Genomic DNA, 13,420 nt, shown 5'->3' on the forward strand with positions numbered 1-13,420 from the left:
TTTAACAAGGATTTTAAAAAAATTACCTTTCTTTCTAACCTGCTATCCTGTCTCAGACTGACAAACCATTAACATTGAAAAGGAAGCCCAAAATATTATATATGTTCCTAACCCCATTGCTTCCATAATTGCATCTCTTTTTGCTAGAAGTAGGTATGGTCCACAAAAGACATATTATTTTAATAAAATGTAATTGGTTTCTTAAAATACATTATTTCTGTCCATTAATTTTAGAAAACAAAATTAAATAATTAGAGAAGTCTTATTAAATTAATACTAATAAATAATATCATAATTAATTAATATATCAATATTAGCATAGATTAATATATATTCTTAATATATTAACATAAATATAATAGACAATATTAATATACAACTAGAAAAGTCACTTTCAGACAGATAAACAATAAAACACTAAAAGGAAAAGTTAAGGTTTGGACCTTTACTTTGACTTATGAACAATTAATGGATACCTGACCCTGTTGATCTGAAAGTTATAAAGAACTTCTGGTTTAATTTTGGAAACAGGAAGGCCCTCGGAATTTGTCCTTGACTCAAAGTCATAGCATCACACCACTTATCAACTCAGTGACTTTGAATATATCGTACTATTTACTAGGTTGACATATATTTTTTAAGTCATTGTGAAGATTAAATGACAACACTGTGTAATACATAGCACAACTGCTTCTTCTAAAAATAATAGTTTGCTTTCCCTTTTCACTAAAAAAAAGTTAGGAAAAAAGGTGTAATTGTTACAACTCTGGATAGTAAACTATTTATTTATTTATATTATTTAATTACGGGAGGGTATTTTTTGTCTCAGGGGTCAATGATGTATAGATAAATTGTAATGGGTCCTTTCATGTTAATGTCTGGAAAGACACTATTATAAAAAAAGGTAAATTTTCCAGATACTAATTTGCAGATTCTTCCAAATTCCACTCAAAACTACAGCAATTTTTTTTCAACTAGACTGATAAGCTGATTGTAAAATTTACGTGTAATTACAAAGCAATAGGAAAAGAAGAACCAAGTTGGGTGTATTACTCTGTTCTATATAAGAAAGTATTATACAAATACAGCAATGTATTGGGGCAGGGTTAGAGAAATCAGAACAGTGCAGCAGGAAAGAGAGGACAGAAATAAATGTATGCATTATTTCAAACCTAATGCATAACAGAAGGGATGCTCCAAAAAGGAAAGACTGTTAAATAGTATTACCGGGACACTTGGTTATCCATATGGAAAATATTAAAATGGATATTTTTCTCACAACATACTTAAAAATAAATTCCACATGGATACAAGAACTTAAATGTGAAAGACAAAACTGTAAACATTTTTTAAGGAAAATACAGAAACAGTATCTTTGTGATCTTAGAGTAAGGAATGATTTAACAATCTATTACATATATAACTCCATAGGAAAAGAATTTAAAAATTCACATCTATTAGAATTAAGGTCTTTGATTAAAAATACAATAAAGCAAGGGGGAAAATCTGCAAATCTGGAGAAAGTGTTTCCAACACATAACTGACTGAGACTAGTGTTAATTCAGGGAAAGGGGTGGCAGATGGAAACAGGGTGCACATACAGGGTAATTCAAAGATGCTTATAAAGTTAAATTTCTTAAATTGGCAATTTCAAATGACCAATTCAATTCACTTACTATTCTGTGAACTGTTCATGATCTCTTGTGAACTTATACAACCTCTTGTATATAAGAATAAAAATAATGAACTTTACAAGTAAAATAAATGACTTAAAAAAAACCATGATAGAGGAAAGCTTCATGCCATTAAATTTGGCAATGATTTCTAGACTATGACACTGCGATAAGCAAAAGAAAAAATACATAAATTTGGACTACATTAAAATTTAAATGACTGTGCATCAAAGGATACAATCAAGAGAGTAAAAAGGTAACCCATGGGATGAGAGAAAATATTTGCAAATCATATATTTGATAATAGGTTAATATCAAAAAAAAATAAAGAACTCCTACAACTCAACAAGAAACAAACAACCTAATTAAAAAGTGGGAAAAGGATTTGAACAGCTATTTCTCAAAAAAAGATATACAAATGGTCACTGAGTCCATGAAAAGATTCTGAATATGGAAATGCAAGTCGAAACCAAAATGAGATACCACCTCACATCCATTAGGATGGCTGTTATTAAAAAATAATAATTAATTTAAAAAAAACCCAGAAAACAACAATTGTTGGTGAGAATGTGAAATAACTGAAACCCTTCAGCACTTTTGGTAGGAATGTAAAATGAAGCAGTCATTACAAAAAACAGTATGGTAGTTCCTTTTTTCAGGAACAAAAATAGAATTACCATATGATCCACTCCTAGGTGTATATCTAAAATAATTGAAATCCCACTTCTTGGTATATATTCAAAGTAATTGAAAGCCCAGTCTCAAAGAGATATTTGTAAACAACATGAATGCACTTAATACTACTGAAAGGTACACTTAAAAATGATTAAGATGGCAAATTTTATACTGAGACACTTGTGAATTTTACCACAGTTTTTAAAAGAGGATTTAAATCTTCCCTTGCTGATATATATCAAGTGAAGAAGCGGCTGTGTTTGACATAAAAACGTCTCAAAAGCTACTGCTTTCTAATGAGCCTGAAATATTACTGTCCCCCCTGGTATTCTCCTGATTTCCTGTATGCAATAACAGTTCTCAGAATACCTAATGTTTCGGCTTTTCCTATATTTTTCTAGGTTACCAGAGACCTTCAGAAGGTCAAGCGCAGTAGGAGGCTTATTTTTATACATTATATCATGTCTCTATCAATTTTAGTTAAATAAAATCAGTGAGTCAATATGCCCAATGAGCTTACTAAAGTACTTGAAACAATTTCATGATTAATCAGTAGAAATGCTTCTTTCACTATATTAATTTACATTGCAGAAATCTGAGTCAATACAGGTATGTGTACTCCCAACAAAGCTGTGTTTTTACTAATCAAACCTTCCCTCTTGCTTCGAATTGTAGGAGATCCCATTATACATAAACTCCTCATCTCTTTGTGTGGGACTGGTTGTGTTGTGACATCCATATATTTTTTAGCCATGTCAAATATATTATGAGAAAGTGTGTGTGTGTGTGTGTGTGTGTGTGTGTGTTTCGAAGTCAGTTTGTGACTGATCCTAGAAGTATCCATGAAGTTATTATTGTTACATATTTTAAGATTTATTTACCTATTTTACTATTAGTACTGGGAAAAGAGAGAAGTTAAAAATTACCTTCAAAGCTTGCAGCTTTTTGCAAATTTGAATTTAGTTGTCTTTTGTATATCGCTTTTTGTAAAATAATAGTGAATGGATAAATTCTCATAAAGTGAGAAATATCTGCTTTAAAATGGGGAAGGATTTTAATTTGATCATTCATCATCCATCTCTGCTGATCCTTTGCTCATATGTTGTGTGATAGATTAGAATGTGTTATTGAGGACATAGAAACAGTTAGCATTCTTAATGCTAACATTTGTAACATTTGTAACTAGAAACAAATTCTGACAAGTGGAAGCTTAGTGGGATACTAACTGTTCATTTCTTTGAAATATTCCATGTATACATTACTTACATTTTATTGTATGTCTTAACAAATGCAATAAGTTGCATTGCTGGTGGAAAAGCTGAGCTACCTTTCTACAAATCAAAAATAATTAAGACAAATCACTTATATTTCAATAGATTATACATGCCCAGAAACCTTGAAAGATAAACTATTAATATATATGGCAAAAATGATGAAGCCAGTGTCACTAAATTTTATTGACTATATGAAGAAATGTATTTAGCTTAGTTAGAATTTTAATAATGATGAATTTTCAGCATTTGTATCTTAGAAAAAGGGAATGGAAATCCTGGAAGGAAAACAGGTTTTCATACTAATATTTAATCTACAGTTTAATTCACTGAACTGAGTCATGAGTAGAAATCCACTCACTGCATATATACTCCTTTTCTATCCAATCCTTTTCTTTGAAACATTAAAGAGAAAAGCAGATGTTAGTATGTATGTTTAATAAATCTCTATTGGCTGTCAAAATATTTCCATAGACTTGAAACACAATTCCAAGTGGAGAGACAACTACTTGGGTATGGCTCTTCATTAAGGAGACCATATAAGTAATTACATAAAATATGCCCTCAAGACAGATAAAATTGCTTCCTGAATGATTCTTTAGTACACAAGCTAATTCCCCTTGGTATTCACTTCTGGGCTCTAGAGAATTGTTACAATCCCTAGGGTTTTATAGGTGACTCATAAAAATCAGAAAATTATGTAACTGAAAGTCATCTTGCAACCTCCACAAATTACATTCCACAAATAAATGAACTGATTACCTCAGAGGTAAAGAGATCTGTTCAGGGCCCTACACCCATTCCACAGTATTAAAAGAGATCAGTCTTAAGAGTATTCTAGTTCAACTAAGGTTTTTCTTTTTTTCTTTTCTCTTCTCTTCGCTCCTCTTTCTTCCTTCTCTCCTTTCTTCTCTTTTTGCTTTCTTCCTCTTTCCCTTCCATTTTCCTTCATTTTTTTTAAAATTTCTGACTTATAAACTCTTTCTTTTCTTTATTTTCCTTCATCTCCTCTTTCTCTCCTATCTCTAATTCCTACTTCTTTGTCAAATAAGAAAAGACTGGTCCAGCATCAGTCAAGTAACTAGTGTTGAGGGCTGGAATGAATATAGGGGACCAGAGCTTGAATGGTAAGCTTATTACTTGAGGCAAGATGGGATGCATTTTCCCATTGAGGTAATGAATAGAAAAATATACAAACAGCAGAAAGCAAGAGGAGTTGTCACACAGGGATTTCACAATTTTGTTCCAAACTTTTCCTTAAATAAGATATTGTTGAATATTATTTGAAATATTAATATATACTCACTTAAGTTTTCACTCACTCCACTCTCTTTTTCCTCTTCATACATGTACTCTATTCAAACACATCATCATCTAAAATATCAATATATACCACATAGAACAAGAATCCCACAAGATATTTGGTACAAAAATCAGTTTCATATTAAAATAATCTTAAATGTTACATATTAGGTATCAGTCATACTTCTCATCAAAATCCCTGAAAAGTCCAACAAGGAATCCTGCTTCATTTTTTAACTCAGAGAGTTTCCTAAGCACAACCTCAAACTCATTTCTGTGTGTATTATGTAACAGCTGCTGACATACCAACAAAGCTTACTCATTTGACAAATATCTACTAAATACTCTTTATTCCTGGCACTCTACAGTGTACTGAGGCTCAGTATGAGATTTCAGTAATCCTATACTCCAGGTCTGTCTTCTGCTTCTCACTCATCCAGCCACACCCAACTATACACATCCACCCCTGAAACTTTCTTTCATAATCTGAAACTGCAGTGCCTTTATTCAGACTGTGAACAGCGGTCAGAACTGCACCTCTGTGTGTCATACGTCAAGTACCAGATCGATGCCTTTTTAAAAAAAAAACAAATTTATTTATTTATTTTTGGCTGTGCTGGGTCTTTGCTGCTGCACACAGTCTTTCTCTAGTTGTGGAGAGCAAGGGCTACTCTTCGTTGAGGTGCACGGGCTTCTCATTGCTGGGGCTTCTCTTGCTGCGGAGCACGGGACCTAGGCTTCAGTAGTTGCAGCACGCAGGCTCAGTAGTTGTGGCACACGGGCTTAGTTGCTCTGCGGCATGTGGGATCTTCCCAGACCAGGGCTCAAACCCGGGTCCCCTGCATTGGCAGGTGGGCTCTCAACCACTGCGCCACCAGGGAAGCCCCAGATCAACGCCTTTATTTCTGTTAAACTTATCCAAAATTTCCTTCCCCAAATCCAAAATTAACTTTGCCCATCTCTAACCTTCTTGGTATTTTACTCAGACATACTGTCTGCCATTAGTTGTTTCACTCTTTCCCTTACTACACTGTGGATCATTGTAAGTAGAGATTTAGTTACTTTTACATCTATACCCCTTGTACTTCCACAATGTCTTAGATATTCTAAGCATGAGAAAAAATTTTATTAAAGTGAATTATTCAGAGAAAGAGAAAGACCTTGAAATTTTATTTGGTACCTGTATCAGGTATTTCAGACCCTCTTAGTCTTGTCTATCTCTTGTTCTAGCTGCTGCTTCAGCCGCCAGTTTTCCATTGGTTTTTAAGCACTTTCAAGCAAATTTCACTTACCAGCATCCAGAATCATGCCCAGGCAGAGTCTCTTGCTCTCTGCCCATGTGCTTCCTCTGAAGCACAGAGGGACAATACTTGCCCATGTGAAGTGCATGCCCATGGAGTAAAATTGAGAGTTGGGAGTGGGTTTATAAATTATTTCCTTTCTCCTTCAACTATCCCCCACCACTACCACTGCTCCTATTGAAATTCATTAGGCTTATTAATAGGGTCCAGTTCTATGAGATTGAGCAATAACTTGTCCTTGATGGAAGGCAACTTACAAATGTCTCTGAGTATCTGTTTTTCTTCTTCCCCAATTCATTTCCCTAGTCCTTCATTGCTGGTCCCTGGGCTTATACTCCTTAATTTCGTGGTAACTCAGAAACTGCCTGTTTTAGTGTCTGTCTTATGGGAAAACCAGGTAGAGATTGGGATTTTAGTTAATATTTAATTAGGCTCAAAAGCTCCTGTATGAGAGTCTCTTTAACAATCAGTGAATACTATAGAAAAGTCAGCTGTGAGAATATAGTCTTCAGTGAACTCTCATGACGAAACTGATGTTAATGAGTCTCACATTTACTCTTTTCCTTTCACAAATATATACACACTCATTATGCTCTTATAATTCCAGACTGTTTCTCTCTGATTACAGAAAATATTCTCTTCAACATCTTACTAATACTACTGTCAATGTTATTATTATCATCATCATGAATCTGTGAGTAGATTAGCACTGCTATCATCTGTTTGGTTGTTACAAATAACAAAATACTAATAACTTAAATTCATATAACACTTTCATGTGCTATTTTGCACATGGATTAAATGAGAATACACAGTGCCTATTTCAGCACATTGTCATTTTGAAAAACTTTATAATACTGTTAGAACAAAGAAAGACTATAAAAGGTTGACTGTGATCTCAACAAGACACTTAACAAAGTCATGTTACCCTTAAAGAAAAGAGAGTAAGAGAATGATGGGGTGGGTGGTGATACTCTTTTGTGGATTTTTTTTAGGTAGTTGAGTGATAATAACAAAAATCATGTTGTCTTCAGTCTGCAATGAAATTTCCAAGTGGCAAGCTCAAATCTTTCTATTTTAATCTGTCATGACACATTATTAAATATGTTTTAATCATGAAATTGAATTAAAATGGATAACTGCCTACTCAATTGCCAAAAGGTAAAAATATCTGAGTGACAATATATTGAGTGACAGAATCAATGTTCTCAAAAGACTCAGATGATTGAAATGATCAAACAAAATAACAAGATGAAATTCTTTTATAGCTGTTAGAAGAAAGAACCAAAAAGTGTTGAAAATCCACTATGTGCCCAGGTAACTGATACTAATACAATTATAACTTTCAAGGGAATGAGTAGTTCACTGAATCTTACATTGGTTAAGTTATACCTGAAATACATTGTTCACTTTATATTAATGATTACTGTTGAAATATGAGTTATTCAAAAGTGAACAAGAAATAATCTGACCTATCAGCTTGGATGGAGAGGAATCAGCAAAATAAGTCATTTATTAATGTATTTACTCATCTACCTTTATGCATTGAATTCTTTATTTTTATAAGATTTTATTTTAGCCCCTTGGAATTTAGTGGTAAAACAAAGAGATATAGTGCCTGCTGTCATCATGGAGCATACAGCTTAATAAGATAGATATTAAATAGTAAATCAAATAACAATATAATTAGAAATTGCAATATGGGCTCTAAAAATAAATTTCAGAAAAGACTGATTTAGGTAGGAGTGTCAGGAAGGAACATTTTAAGCACTATTTAAAAAGTAAATCCTGGGCTTCCCTGGTGGCGCAGTTGTTGAGAGTCCGCCTGCCAATGCAGGGGACACGGGTTCGTGCCCCAGTCCGGGAGGATCCCACATGCCGTGGAGCGGCTAGGCCCGTGAGCCATGGCCGCTGAGCCTGTGCGTCCGGAGCCTGTGCTCCACAACGGGAGAGGCCACAAGAGTGAGAGGCCCGCATACCGCAAAAAAAAAAAAAAAAAAAAAAAAAATTAAAAAAAAAAAAGTAAATCCTGTCATGTGACTAAGTTGAAAGAATGAAATGCTACTGTATACAAGAAGCTTTGTGTACCAGATGCCTTAAGATTCTTGAAAAGCTGATGTTTAGAAGTTTGATTTAATGACTAAGGGTAGAAGTACTGTCCATTTCTACTGTGACAATTCATTATCAAAATAGGTAAAAATTATATGAAGACTGAATTCAACTCCAAATTTAAAAAACCTTCTAAGTTAGAGCTGCCCAGTAGTGGAATGATTCCCATAGTAGTGAACTATTGCTCAAAGTGTATAAGCACATGCCACTTGATTTGGAGTAGGTTAAAGATTTCTAGTGTTCCTTCCAATTTTAAGAATATATTTTTAGCATTGTATTTTATATCAAGATAAGTACTTTCCTCACTTTACAAGAATTGGGGTTGGGGAGTCGAGTGTCAGAATTTTTCTGGGAACGTTTTAGGTGTGATGTTGAGCTCTTCTTGCAGGATGGAATCTCCTTTTTTCCCCTCACTCAACCCCACTATGTCCCTCCAAGATGAAAAATCTTTCTCTTTCAGTAGCTCTGAGTAGCAGTGTTAAAACTTAACTGTCAATTATGGACATATGCTATTTTATAAATTAAAGGTTACATGACACAGCCTTCAGTTTATCTCAAATCAATAACCATCCACCTATTCTGAGATCCTATACAAATAACTAATGATTTCATGATTAAAGAACTCCAGCACAGTGGCAAGTGCTGAAAGTGTGGATGCAGCCAAACCTCCAATTCTTGGACTTACTATCTTCATGAATTTGGGAAAAATACTCATCTACACAAAAGCTCAGATTCCTTACCCAAATAAATAAATAATAATAGTACTGAGTTTACAGGGTTGTTTGAGCATCAAATTAGATTAGGTACACACCTAGAACATAGAATGAGATTAGTAAAATTTATTATCACAGATTGTTCTGTCACCTAAATATGGATGAATGTCAATCTGATTTTCTAAATGTTTACTGTATTATAATGCCTGGTATTTAAAAGTTAGTAAGACATGTCTCTTAAGTGTTTCACATGCATTACCAAATTTAATCTTCATAAAAATTCTGAAAGGAAGTGGAATGTTAGCACTATTTATATACAAAGAACTTCAGGCTCAGAGAAGCTAGTAATTCATGGAGCTGGGATTCACACACTGGCAGCATAGTTCCTGGCAGCACTGCCCAAACTCTGAACCACTACGATATCCACCTCTCATGTATCTCATCATTTACCCCTTAAAGAGCATCTATCACATTTAAAGCTTCCTTTTTGCTAAGCAGTTTTGTTGAAATTATATTTTGTATCAAACTTCTGCTTATTCCAGGGCAGCCTGCCCTGGGATTTCTTATTTAATTCTGTACATTTTTCCAGTTTTCTAATTTAGTCTCATTTTCACATTTATCTTAATAACCCAAGGCTCTCTCTCTACCATCAGATAGATTTTGCTGGCATCTTCCCTATTTATAGATACTTTGCTCACCAAAAAACCACCTTGTTCAACTCCCTCATCCTTTTAGGATTGTAATTTCCCTCCCCAGCTTCATTCCCTCAGATAACTTATGAAGATGCAGATAAACCTCTCCCTCTGTATAAAAATGTGGTATTATTAAGAGTAGGCCTACACAGTGTTTTAAGGATAGAAACAGAACTGATTAACTATGATGAACACACTAAGCCCTAGAATTTATAGGAATGTTTCTGTCTTTTACAACTTATTCTCAGAATATATGATACTACGTATGAATATTTGAGGTCACTTTGAGGTGAACATATTCTTGCTCAAACTCAGTATAACTAGAATTTTGAATTCCATGGATAAAAGTCCACAAATTTGTAAGGGAAAATGGTAGAAAGTAAGATTATTATTCTCAGTCAATTCCTCTATCAGATATAAAAATCCAGTTCAATTTTCTAAAATATGAAAGAACTCAAGCAGGTGATGAAGGTACTTGAAAAAATATAGTCAAGAAGACAGAAAAACATCTATCTAAGAGAATATCAGAATGGGATAAAATGAAAATACATTAAGATAAAGTTAAAATGATCTCAGAATGTCAAAATTATATAGAAGCATGATAAATACAAGGTACTAATCAAGGTATTCAAAGAGCAGATCCAGAAGTTCCATATTCACATAAAAGAATTCCAGTAGGTAAGAAGCAAGAAAATGACAATGATACAGAAAAAATTATTTTAGAATCCCATACTGAAGGGCCCACTAAGTGCCATGAAGGAACACACACAGACACACACACACTCACGACTCAAAATGAAGCAGTGACATTTGAGAACATAAGCAATAAAAGGAGAATTCTAACATATCCCAGAGACCAAAAAAAATCTTCATAAAATAAGAAATAGATTGGCATCAGAAAAAAATTCACTAGCAAATTTAACGCAAGAAAAAATGTGGAAATATATTCAAAGAGCTGAGAGAAGATAATTTTCAAAACTGAATTATTTGCCTAGCTGAAATAATAGCCAAAGACTGAATAAAATAAATACATGTGCCATTAGGTCAAAGCACATAAATGGGCAAAATATCAAAACAGTCATCACTCCAAAGAAGATAAACAGATGGCAAATAAACCCATGGAAACAAAAACCTCAAAAACCTTAGTCATTAAAAAATGCAAAATAAAACAATAGCAAGATATATCTCCACACATTCTATGGCTAAAATTAAGATAACTGACAATACCATGTACTTCAAGAATGTGAAGTAACTAGAACTCTCATGCACTATTGGTGGGAATGAAAAACGATGCAGGCATTTTTTGGTGGTTTTTATAAAGTCAATGATACATCAGTTTCATAAGAAATGAAAACCTACATTTGCACAAAACATACAAAAAATCTGTACAAACATACACAGAATTTGTAGCAGCTTTATTCTCCCTCCCACCCCCAAGTATGTATGTATGTATGTATTTATTTTAACATATTTATTGGAGTATAATTTCTTTACAATGGTGTGTTAGTTTCTGCTTTATAACAAAGTGAATCAGTTATACATATACATATACCCCCATATCTCTTCCCTCTTGCTCCTCTGAGTACAAATCCTTATTCAGGCACTTACAAAGCTACCTGCACCTTTGATAAGAAATTTAACATTTTCAAATCTATAAAACAGGTATGATAACACCAGTATAAGTCAGGGTTTAGCAGATATATATTAAGAGGTTTATTACAAGGACTTGGCTTACACAACTATGGGGTGGCTAGGCAAATGTGAATTCCCTAGGGCAGGCAAAGTCTCAGGCATGGGCTATACCTGCTGTCCACAAGTGGAATTTCTTCTTCATTAGGGCAGCTTCAGCTCTTCTACTAAATCCTTTCAAATGACCAATTCAGGTCCAACCAGATTTTCTAGAGTAACCTCCCTTATTTAAAGTCAACCATATCACATCTACAAAATATCTTCAAAGCAATATTTAGTGGTTGATTAATCACTGGTAAGTGTAGCCTAACTAAGTAAACACACCAAAAGACCATCACGGTACCTAAATTACAGGCTTCTTTTGAGCATCATAGGGAATGGATGGGTGTGCACATGCATGTGCATGTGCAGGCGGGCATGCGTGTGGGTGGGTGTATGTGTGTAGTGGATGTCTAACACATTTTATGTGGTCAAAAAATTCTAGCTATATATTATCATTACTGCCTGTAAATAATAGGAACGGTAGGAATTGCTAAAAATACCACACCTTTGTGTCTCTCTGAACTGAGGTGTTTTCTGGATTTTTTTTCCCCTCTAAGAGTATCTTTTTGTCTGTAGCTGCTGCATTATCCACATTTATTTGCCAATGTTAGAAGCCCTTTTTTTTTTTTTTTTTTTTTTGGTATGCGGGCCTCTCACTGTTGTGGCCTCTCCCGTTACGGAGCACAGGCTCCGGACGCACAGGCTCAGCGGCCATGGCTCACGGGCCCAGCCGCTCCGCGGCATGTGGGATCTTCCCAGACCAGGGCACGAAACCGTGTCCCCTGCATCGGCAGGCGGACTCTCAACCACTGCGCCACCAGGGAAGCCCCTAGAAGCCCTTTTATATCATTTTCCATTCAAAGAATAATCAGAGAAACAATTCCTCATTTCCTTGGTACTGTAACACTTCCATAGTAAAATCAGCATCAAATATCCCTGTAAAGTACTAAATTAGGATATGTAGTTTGAAAATGTCATGTCCAATATCACAAGGGTTTCAAAAATAATCAATAAGGCATTATAAGAGTGTCAAATGCTATTTATAATTTTAATTATTAATATTATTGTCATAAGAAATTACTCAATAGATCATACACATACTTGTTAGCTATCTTAGGTCTCTATGTATTATGGACATTGCCCTGAGTTCTTGAAAAGGGTGTAAGACCTATACCACTATTGATTCACATATTAGTATAACTTATTTCTGGACAATTTCTGATACCTAGTCAAGAGTCATCTGCTTTATTGTTTCTCAAACTATTCATGCTGTACCGCTTTATTTAAAATAGCAACTGTCATAAACCAATATATTTTAAAAATAGAATTAAAGTGTATTACTAGGAAAATATGACAAGGAAAAGTCTAAGATAAATACATTTTTATATCCAATCTTATACTATTAGAACCACTACACATATAATTATACTTCAAAAAATATAATTATAACAAACAATATAGGAAAAAAGCGAAAAATGTAAAACTTACATGCTGTTCATTAAAAGTTCATTAAGTAAGTCAGACAAAGACAAATATCATATGATGTCACTTATATGTGGAATCTAAAAAATGATACAAGTGAATTTATTTGCAAAACAGAAATAAACTCACAGACATTAGAAAAAAAACTTACGGTTATCAAAGGGGAAAGTGGGGGATAAATTAGGAGTTTGGGATTAACAGATACACATTACTATATATGAAATAAACAACAAGGACCTACTGCGTGACACAGGGAAATATATTCAGTATCTTTCAATAACCTATAATGGAAAGGAATCTGAACAAGAATACATATATGTATAACTGAACATCTTTCCTGTACACCTGAAACTAACACAACATTATAAATCAACTATACTTCAATAAAAAGTTGTTTGTTTTGGAAAAAAAAGTTCATTAAAGTGTACATAAAGACAATTAATATAGATAGTTGCTATTAAACTTATAACT

The sequence above is a fragment of the Mesoplodon mirus genome (genome assembly GCF_964341445.2).
Source record: "Mesoplodon mirus genome assembly, chromosome: 14".
Classification (NCBI taxonomy): domain Eukaryota; kingdom Metazoa; phylum Chordata; class Mammalia; order Artiodactyla; family Ziphiidae; genus Mesoplodon; species Mesoplodon mirus.